This window comes from Gadus chalcogrammus, chromosome 6, assembly GCF_026213295.1.
Source record: "Gadus chalcogrammus isolate NIFS_2021 chromosome 6, NIFS_Gcha_1.0, whole genome shotgun sequence".
Lineage (NCBI taxonomy): Eukaryota > Metazoa > Chordata > Actinopteri > Gadiformes > Gadidae > Gadus > Gadus chalcogrammus.
The window spans coordinates 23,882,401-23,893,938 of record NC_079417.1 but is presented as its reverse complement, the minus strand read 5'-3'; the positions used below and the strand labels follow the sequence as shown (position 1 = coordinate 23,893,938).

Sequence of the window (11,538 nt, the reverse complement as noted above, 5' to 3'; positions counted from 1 at the left end):
ATTTTTAAATTAAATTCAAAAACGGTTGTGAAAGAAAAAAAAGTTCACTGTAACCGGCCCTTTACATTTAAGATAACAGATGTAGATACTCGATATTCCAAATTCAGAATAATCTGGCGGGCCGGATATTATGTCTGGCGGGCCAGTTATGGCCCGCGGGCCGCCAGTTGCCGACCCCTGTCCTAGAGAATAATGTAGTCAAAGCAAATTTCTCACCAAATTAATTTTTGAATTATCTTTTTCCCATAAACGTATCAACCGTTTGCAGCAACTATATTGCATTGCATAGATAGTGCCTATATGCTGATGATTTCGCCAGTGTCATTACAAATTTGTGTGACGTTTTTTCCAAACAAACAATTATTTCCGAAATTGTTTCGATTGTTGATGCAAAGGATAGGTAGGCTATACACAATCAAGTTGGCGAATATTAACCACAACTGTATAACAAGTATGTAGTCTAAATATCAAAGTTTGTGAGGCTTCCACCTGTGAATGATTGAATGCCTCAGAGCAACACCGAACTCGGCCTTTAGAAAACATCTGTTCACTATGTATTAGCTGATAAGTATGCAGCTAATCAACAAAGAGGTCAGATACGTGTTGCTATGTTAGCTGGAGATTTTTGGGAAACACTCGTACTTCTGCTGCTGCATAGTACAACTGGGCTTAATAATAAGAAGTCGGCAAAATGCTAACGTCCTGACTGTTTTGGGAAACGCACCCCTGGACGGATCACAACAACACCAGTGGAGGATAGACCTGGGGTTTTCTATGAAGTGTTTTGAGTTGGAGGACAGGAGGAGGGAGGACTGAGGCCAGATATCAGCCAGGGGAGCAGGAATCGAAAGGATAGTGTTTTTCTTCCCTGTCTTTAACCAAGGCCCGGGGGTCTGAAGGCTCAGTAGACTGCGGGTTGCCTGACGGTAATTACAGGCCACAATCCCATGATCACCGAGCAGTGCTAGAAACACAGGATCACAGACATACGCACGCACGCACGCACGCACGCACGCACGCACGCACGCACGCACGCACGCACGCACGCACGCACGCACGCACGCACGCACGCACGCACGCACGCACACACACACACACACACAGGTTGTTATTTTTAGCTTAATCCAGAGGTCTATGAGAGACCTTTGGGCCATGTTTCACCCTCTGGACTTTGAGACTGGATGAAATGAAACGTATCACCTCAGTTGAACTGAAATTTTGTCACCATGACACAATAAATATCTACCTTGAACCAAGGTAAATAAGGGATTTGTGTGTGTGTTTATGTTTGTCAGTGTGTTTGTGTGTGTGTGTGGGGGGAGCTATGCTGTCTACTTCCCCCTCCCCTTTTCTGATTTATATTGGAACATGCTATTTTTTTGGTGTTTGAAGGGGCGATAAGGCAATGACAGAATGTTCCAGAGACCCGTGGACTCCGGCCTTTATCAGCAGGCCAGAGTGCTGGTAGACACTTAAGAACATAAGGCAGGCAAACACAGATTGTTCCAAATAACACAGCCAGCTACAAATGCTGATTATGTTTGGAATCTGGGCAGAAAAAACACAAGGAAAATCTCTTCACAACTGGCTTTAATTCTGCAGCAACGAGAAGTGATTTCTTGACTTCATTAGTATATTTGCCAGCAGTGGGCGGCCTCCAATAATGATAAAATAAACCAACAAAAATACAACTTACTAGCAGGACTAACAAGGAGATCAGTTAAAAAATATATATAAACTATCTGAAAACTAATCTGATGACTTTAAGGTTGATTGAGTCGCTAGAAGGCGTTTTCCTGCACTATTCTGAGGGGACCATTGGATGTTTCAATGTCTCTTCGTCTCTAATCTCTCTAATTTCCCTGTTCTGCTTACCCCTGCCAACTTGTTACACAGCGAGGCCAAAGTGGAGCGACCAGCCTGGACGGTAAGGGAGAGTAAATATTTGATTAGGCAGGAGGCTCGGTAAGGGAGTGTGTTTGAAAAGTACTTTAAATTTACTCCAACAGAATGTGACATAATTACAGGCCACAATTTACGTACAAAAATGAACCCTACTAGATCTGCCTCAGATTAATGATTTCCTGTCCCCCCCCAGACACAAACACACAGAAAAATGCACATGCACACACACACACACACACACACACAGAGACAATCGCACACACACAAACACACACGCACACACACACACACACAAAGACAATAGCACACGCACACACACACGCGCACACACACACACACACACACACACACACACACACACACACACACACACACACACACACACACACACACACACACACACACACACACACACACACACACACACACACACGGGTCAGGCTGAGGTGTCCTAGTTGTGCTCTGTAACATTCCTGAAGTGAATGCCGGTTAACAACGCCCAGCCCTGTCTATGTTTCCCGCTCCTACTCCTCCTCCTGTTTAGGCCCCGTCCACAAGGTTGAAAACGATCCGTTTTCGTTCCAGGCCATAAGGGGCGCGGCTTCTACTACACAACTCAAAAGAAAGAAGAAGAAGAGGGGAGCATGCGCATAAAGCCTGCGCGCTGTTTGCAAACATACTCCCCTGTGGGGTATTCCACGAACAGAGGTTAAAAAAACACAGAGTTAACGCTGAACTCTAGGTTGATTGACCCTGTGCCAACTAAACCAGGGCCCAGTTTCCCGAAAGCCAGTCAGGGATGGGCAACTTTCATGATAAAGAGGGCCACATTTTTCGTCATAACCATCGGAGGGCCACATGACTGCACACTTCAACTAAACGTGAGCTGAGAGAAGCTACAGAATTTTGAATTTGGTAGATATGATTTCCTGTATTCTGGTGCATTTTGGGGATGGCCACTACCTAAAAAATCCTCCAGAATCATAACCTATGTACGGTATGTTAATTGAACCAACATACATTCATTTCCTGTTTTCCATGCTCAAACAGCCACATGAATGGTCAGTATTTTTTATCAGTGCAAAGGGCTCACATACATCATCATTCAATGAAGTCAAAAAACTGAAAAACAGTGGCCCAACATTAAGTGCAACAACTCAATGAACTCAAACCCAACAAGCAGTTGTAGTAGTTATAGTGGCGACTTAAGTGGATATCTTTAATGACTGATATCGCTTCTAAGCAAACTAGACACATGGGTTTGCCTTCGAATTCTATGAATTCTCCTCATCTTTCTTGACCGAGTTTTCTGTAACTTGATCAATTATTATTATTATTCTTTTTTTTTTTTTTTTATTATGTGCGGGCCTGACTAAGTGAGGATGCGGGCCGCACTGAGTTGCAGTACGGAGCCCATTTCAGCACTGTGTCAGTAGACAGTTACAATCCTACGAACGTCGTGAGTGCAGTGAACGCGCGTTCATGTTAAGAGGAGTTTCGGGAAACGCTCAAAAGAAATTCACGATGGTTCGCAAGATCCATCGTGAGAATGATCGTACGAGCGAAGATCCATCGTTATCGGGAAACAAGGCCCAGAGCTGTCGGTTCCACCGCACGGGTTATGCATTAGTTCAATCAACACAGGGTTGGTTAACATAGGGTTGTGCTCGTCCATGCCAAACCTATCAAGACATTATGTATGGATCATGGAAACCCTGATCGAAATGGCGAAACGGGCCGCTTATTTCAATAAAATGGAACTCCAGGTTCTCCTGGAGAGCTATGACGAGGAGAAGTACATTATCACAAGAAAAAAGAACGCGGATCACTGGCCGCGTAAATGCGTAAGTTACATGTCAAAAGCATGATCCTTAATATTTGAGCTATGAATCTCTTAATATCCCTGTTAAGCATTCTTAACGTTCCTACCACATAACCCTTTTCTTCTAAAAAATATGTACTCCGATGGCTCCCAAGCGGTCAGCGGATCAAGTAAAAATGAAGTATAAAAACATCATACAAACTGGTAAGCTTTTCCCACCTGAATTGTCATACCATATTTGTAAATCCTGGATTTAAATAAGCCCTTTTTTTTAAGCCAATCATAAAAAGGCTGACAGTCGGCAGACTGGATCTGGCCCTCAAATTGTCTTCACCCCGGTGGAGGAGCTGGCAATAGACATAAATTCAGGACGCCCTGGAGGCAGGGGCAGAGTGGGGCACCATAGCCACTGGGAGAATCCTCCCCGATCCGGGGAGGATTCAATGTGCTGACAATCAGTGGGCTTAGGCAGATAGGCCTACATGTCAGGATTGCCGCGGTATACGGTATTAACGGTGTTGAGGCCAACACCGATTACTCAACACCGGCAACACCGTTTATTTTATTTATTTTTTTCTTCAGTAATAAAAAAATAAATCTGTAAAAATTAATGATTTAATTTGAATTAAGAAAATAAAAATGTGTAAAATAGGCCACAGTTCTGCTCTGTGCGGAATAAGATAGGCGCTCTGAGAATTGGCGCGCTTCCTTACAAGACCGGTAACCATAGCAACGCCAGTAAACAAATCCCGCAAAGCCCTGCGAGAGCTCCCCACGCTACGGCCATCCGGAGGCGCACAGAGCTTTTGGCCGTGATATTATATATACAATTATATTATACTATTATATATAGAACGTTATAAGACGCTGTCACCGAGTGTGAGAGGAGAGTTGACGGACAAGATGGCGGTTGACCTAGTTTAAAAGTTTATACCGTTTATACTCAGTAATACCGGTGTGGGTGTCGGATTGACTCGGCTGCCAGATTGACTCGGGGCACTTCCTGTAAACGCTGTCTTTTAAATGCGCATGCGAGTTTCATTCATTCCCATGTTATTCCCAAGTATTAACGACCTCCTTTTGTTTTCTAATCTATGAATAATAATCTAATGTACAAATTATTGTTGCCTATACTTGGGTTATAAAGAAGAATCGGTTAACTCCATTCACTGAACGGGGCGATCCACTTTATTTCCAGCACTCACCTCACTTATCAACTCCTCCCTCACTTCAGGCATTGTTCCAGTGTCTTTCAAGGTTGCCAGCATAAAGCCTCTCCTCAAAAAATAAACTCTTAATACCACCGATATCCAGAACAACAGACCGGTATCTCTTCTTTTATTCTTCCTCTCTAATACATTGCTAACCAACTGTCCTCCTATCTCTCATCTAACAACCTGCTTGACCCTCACCAGTCAGGCTTCAAGAAGGCACACTCCACTGAGACGTCACTCCTCGAGGTGACTGAGTCCCTCCGTGCTGCCAGAGCCTCGTCCTTCTCATCGGTTCTCATTCTCCTCGACCTGTCCGCAGCATTTGACACGGTGAACCACCAGATCCTCCTTGCCACTCTTGCCGAACTTGGCATCGCTGAATCTGCTCTTTCCTGGTTCACATCCTACCTGATGAACCGCACCTATCAAATGACATGGAATGGCTCCTTGTCCAAACCTTGCACGCTTGAAACTGGTGTCCCTCAAGGCTCTGTACTGGGGCCTCTTCTGTTCTCTCTCTATACCAGATCTCTGGGCTCTGTAATTGCATCACACGGCTTTTCCTATCACTGCTATGCTGACGACACTCAGCTATTTCTCTCTTTCCCCTCATCTGATAAAGCCCTGATTGCAACACGCATATCGGAATGTCTGGCGGACGTCAGCACCTGGACAACTGCCCATCACCTGAGGCTTAACCTCAACAAAACCAAGCTCCTCCTAATCCCAGGGAAAGATTGCCCACACATTGACTTACTGGTCACCGTTGAGAACATCACTGTATCTCCTTCTCCAACTGCCAGAAACCTCGGTGTGGTATTGGACAATCAGTTATCCTGCACCGCAAACATCACTGAGGTGGCCTGTTCCTGCAGATTTGCACTTTACAACATCTGCAGAATCCGGCCCTTCCTCACAAGGGAAACAGCTCAGCTTCTAGTCCAATCACTGGTCATCTCCCGCCTCGACTACTGCAACTCACTCCTGGCTGGACTTCCTGCCTCTGCCATTAAACCTTTGCAGCGCATCCAGAATGCGGCAGCACGCCTCGTGTTCAACCTACTGAAGTTCTCCCATGTGACCCCCCTCTTCCGGGACCTCCACTGGCTCCCTGTAGTAGCTCGCATCAAATTTAAGACGATGGTACTGGCATACAAGGCAGTCGATGGAACTGCCCCTGCCTACCTCCAAGCATTGCTAAAGCCACACACCCCAGCTCGATCCCTCCGCTCAACTACCTCAGCTGGATGTCTGGTACCGCCATCGCTAAGAGCTAGCAAAGGCCGTTCAGCAAAGTCACAACTTTTCGGTGGTGGAACGAGCTCCCTGCCGTTCTCAGGACCGCAGAGTCGCTCACTATCTTCCGAAAAAGACTCACCTGTTCAGAGTCCACCTCGACTCTGCATAGCCACCCTCCCCCTTCTGGCCACCATTGTACAGTGTATTGTATTGTGTTGTATTGTATTGCATTGTATTATAGTACTTAACTGTCTAGCAACTGCAGTAGCTGCTATCATTGCTGTAATACGGGGAATTGGTTAGCCTAGCGATTGTTGTACTTGCACTTGGTTCTATGAATATCCTTTCTGAACCGACAGCGATATATTGTTGCACTTCTTATGACAAATGTACTTATTGTAAGTCGCTTTGGATAAAAGCGTCTGCTAAATGCCCTAAATGTAAATGTAAATGTAAATGTACCCACACCGGTGTTGACACGAGTGTATTACTCGGTGTGAAAATGTCCACACCGCGGCAACCCTACTACATGTTCCAAATCTGTTAACATATTCTCCATCCATTAAAAGAGAAAGATCAGTTAATTCATTAATTCATCTGAAACATACCAGCCAGCCCATACACATTTGACTAGCAGCTTGTGCTAGCTCCCGCCTAGCAATAACGTCAACGATGGAGCTCTGGCTAACTGTTTCTCTGTCAATTCACCTGCACAACTCGTTAATGCCTGACTTTTGGAATAAATCCGTTATTTTTGAGCACTTAGATGCATCCCCCACCAGCATCCGCTTCTTCTTTATTCTGGGCTTTTCAGCCCCTCCTTTCTCCTTCCTCTTCTTACCTTCCATGAGTGCCACAACAAGCAAGCAACCGAACTTGCTCGCCTTCCCTGTCTGACGTGTCTTTAGGGTCATGCAATTAGACTTAGTGGGGCCGCTCATATATCCCCCTACATTTCCGAAAATGGACTTGACCTGCAAGCTGTTTATTGGATAAACGTATTTCCCAATCCCAGGAGTCTTTGCTCCATTCTACGTCAATTCAAGGAAAAGAAATTTAAGAAATTTAAGTAAACTGTAGTTTTTAGTTTTTATTTATTGCCATGGAAGTTCTGTAACGCCTGAATAATGAAGAATTAAATGAAGTAAAATATATATATATAAATAAAACCAAGAATGAGACATAGAGAGTAAGTAAGTCGTATAAATATTGGTTGGTTGTTCCCGAGACTTATATTGTATTTATCTGGGATTTTCACGGCATCTTGAAGGGGTATAAATTATGCTCAGGGCTGGCTTGCAGACGCCTCGCGGCCACTCACAATGATAGTGGGCCGGTCCAACTGACTTCGCAGGCCGCTCACAACAATTATGGGCCAGTCCACCTGACCTCGCTGTCCGGCCGGCCGACCGGGAAAACCGATCGTCCCGACGGCCACCCCGCCTCTGCCTGGAGGTACCTCCTCAGAGAGTCAGGGGCCATGTGAGGGTACCCCACTGGTTGAATGTAGGTTTTTCTGTTTTTCTTGTATTTTTTATTTTGTTTGTCTTCAAAGTAACACACATGCAAAACCACAGCGCAAATGTTCCAAATGTTTTTTTGTTGGTAACTGGGTAGAAAACCTAACCTTGGTCCGGACGTGGATGGGTCATCTGAAAGGACTGAGATGTGCTCAGCATCTCCAACATTATAGAGAACCATATGCAAAAAACGGAGGGCTACGCAAATAGTCTGGAGTGAACTGAGGCCAGGTCCTCGATTGGTAGTGTTGGCTATGTAAGGCTGGAGAAGGCTATTTAAATACATTAAAGATTTGAGCGAGAATCTATATCTCTCCAGCAAAAAGTCATCCGGATATGCCAAGATGTCGAGCCGTGGTCTTATTAATCGCTCCCGGTGGATTGCACAAATAATTTGTGCTCCGATATCAGCAGGCCTCTCATCAAAAGGGCATGCCAATGTGAACGCATGAAATCTGCGGTGAACGCGGGTTTAAATACCCAAAACCGGGTTACGTTCCAAACTTAACCTGCGCAAAACCTGCTTCGACCAGGTTTGATTCAGAGCATATGTTTCTAAAGTAACTAACATACCGTGTTCATTTTGGAACGGAAAACCTAGGGTTACCGAAAACCCTGGGTTAACTTACCCGGTTATGTGATAAAACCGGCTATGTGGAATACCCCACAGGTAGCGCTTCGCGGTGGATCGAAATAGATTTTGGGCCCGTCCACAAAGGCGAAAACAATATTTTCCCCTCCGTGTTCCTTGATGCGTTTCAGGAATATCTCCGTAAAGACAGACTCATTGCGAGCTGTTCATAAGGTTCACGTGAAGTCACTGTAGCTTTGCGGCGCCATCTTGACGACCGATCCCACCCACTGACCCACTGATTTCAGTGATAACTCAGCACCAACAACAACACCTACGACCACAATCAAACAATGAGGATGCGCTCTTTTATTCTCTTTAGTGCAGGTAATGAAAGGTTCTGAAAGATGCCATATCCATGTAGCTTACCAATGAATAAAATGCATACAAAAAACGTTGACATGACCCACTATGTTCTGCTCCATATACCCAATGTTGAAATCGTCCCAGCCAAAAAGTATTGGTATTAATACCTCATTCATTGTCCAAAATAATCCATAATAATTCAAATCGGGTTTTGTTGTGGGTACAAAATGAATCTTGAAGGAAACTCGTCCTAAGCGTCCCCGGCGAAATGATCGTCTATGATTTGACTGATTTTAACGATCAATGATAGTAACCCACCACAAACTGTTCACAAGAAGTCACAAATATATAGTACTTAACTTTGCCCTTATCAGATAAAGATTATTGGTGGCCAAGTGCCTCACTTTAGCTCCCTTCACCCATCCAGCCACAGCATATTGGTAGGCATCAGTGCTCTTGAACGCTTTCATGATATCTCCACTGTATGGGGAGGGGTTGTGGAATAAATAAATATATATGTATATGTATATATATATATGCTTTGGATAAAAATACATGCTCAATGCTTGTGCTGCTGGACCTGAGCGCTGCGTTCGACACGAACGACCACAGCACTCTTCTTCACCGTCTTGAGCACTATGTTAGTTTCGGGGGTACGGCTCTTGGTTGGCTTGAATCGTACCTCACAGATAGAACCCAATTTGTGCTTCATGAGGGTTCAGATCAAAGCACTGTAAATTACGCTTTGGCGTACCACAAGGGTCGGTCCTTGGTCCATTACTTTGTGCAATCTACATGCTTCCCCTGGGCAACGTTATCCGCAGCTTCGGAATTAGTTTCCATTGCTACGCGGATGACACCCAGCTCTACATTCCTGTAGATTCCGGGGACTCGGCCCAGATTCAAAGGGTTGAGTCCTGTCTGGCTGCTGTGAAGGGCTGGATGTCACAAAACTTCCTACAGCTTAACACTGGGAAGACAGAGCTGATAATTCTCGGCTCGAAGCGGGACCGGGTAGAGTTTGAGGATGTCTCTCTGTGGTTGGATGGCCTCGCCATCCCACACTGTGGGATGGCGTCCGTCAAAAATCTTGATGTCCTGATTGACCCTTAACTATGCTTTGACCAACATATAAGAAGTATAACTAGAATTGCCTTTTTCCATCTGAGAAACATTGCAAGAATCAGACCAATGTTATCTGCAGCGGATGCAGAGACACTGATTCATGCATTTGTTTCGTCAAGACTGGACTATTGCAATGCACGGTTCTCGGGATTACCGAACTCTACCACAAAAAGTCTACAGCTGGTACACAATGCGGCAGCTAGACTGCTGACCAGAACGAGAAAGTTTGATCATATCACACCTATTCTCGCCTCTCTTCACTGGCTATCAATAACTTTCAGATCAGACTTTAAGATGCTACTGCTAACCTATAAAGCCTTGCATGGATTATCTCCATCCTACCGGAAGGACCTGATCATTCCTTATAGTCCTTCTCGGTCCCTCCGGTCTTCGGGAGCCGGCCTTCTTTCATTGCCGAAGGTTAAAAAGAAATCGGCTGGACAGAGAGCGTTTGCCTATCGAGCCCCCTTCCTATGGAATAGGCTGCCATCAGCGATCAGGGAAGCTGACTCTGTGGAGCTATTCAAAGGAAAGCTCAAAACGCACCTCTACAATCTTGCATTTGGAGTGTGAAAACGACAGATGCGAAGTGAAGACCACTCTGTTTGCTTGTGCTTTTTTCTCATTACATTATACATTCCCACTATGTACTTTTCCGTTCTAATTCACTATTCTGTCTGTTCTTGCGTGTTGCGGGTACTGGACTGGATGCCTGGACTCTCCTCATGGATAACCGGCCAGAACCCCATCACCATTTTAATATGATGTGCATATATTTACCTGTATGTCAATTGTGGCACCCATTGCACTCCTGACCATCCCTGGAAGAAGGGATCCCCTACACTGCGTTTCTTCTCAAGATTTCTTCCTTGCTGATTCAAGGGAGTTTTTTCTTGCCCGTGTGGGGGCAAGGGAAAAGGGGGGTGTCACAAATATTTGGCCTGTTAAGCCCTTTGAGACTGTAATGGTGATTAAGGGCTATACAAATAAAATTGAATTGAATTGATTATGTCATGAAGATTGATTTGAGTAAAGCATACTAATGGACAAAAAAAACTAGGGATAACAAATGAGGATCGGAGCCTAAAATCGATAATATATCTGTCTTGGCGAGATCGGTCGTGCAAATGGCGGCGTTCCAGAAAACGTGACGTAGATGAACCGTATGAGTAGAAACGCTGTAGTAAATATTCGGGCACGCCTTTGCTCCACAGCCTCAGGATCAAGCAACTTGATCAATTGTCTTACTGTATTTTGCGACACAACACAACCTTTATGTATTGCACGGAGGTGCAACCATCTGTATCTTTGCCCATTTCCCATGTTCAACCCGATTTCTGAAATACAATTTTGCCAAATTACACAAGCCATTGGATTCAGTGCAGGCCCTTGAAGCGGTTGCTATCCCTCCCAACTGTATTCTAGACATTTCGAGTTTAATGTCGACTTTAATCTCGACATGTTGAGTTTAGGTCGACATGACATTTCAACTTTATTCTCGATATTTCGAGTTTAATGTCGACATGTTGACTTTAAAATCGATGCGTCGACTTTAATCTCTTCACGGCAAAAAAAAAAAAAAATTCATGTGTGGCCCTAATACTCCGTTTTACGCATAGGTCCGGATATATACTTATAAAAGTATTCAAGAAAAGTGCGGTTTCGGGCACCGGATCTGCCGGATCCGTCTGGACGGTCGGCCGAAACGCACAAGACTTGCGGTTTCACCGAAAAATCGGCTCCATGTGGACGGGGCCACAGACAAACAGACGGACA

At 44.8% G+C, this 11,538-nt stretch overlaps 1 pseudogene; it reads left to right on the top strand.

The window, feature by feature from the left end:
• The first annotated feature begins 9,372 nt into the window (after positions 1–9,372).
• LOC130384702 (uncharacterized) lies at positions 9,373–10,656 on the top strand (annotated as a pseudogene).
• The last annotated feature ends 882 nt before the right edge of the window (positions 10,657–11,538 follow it).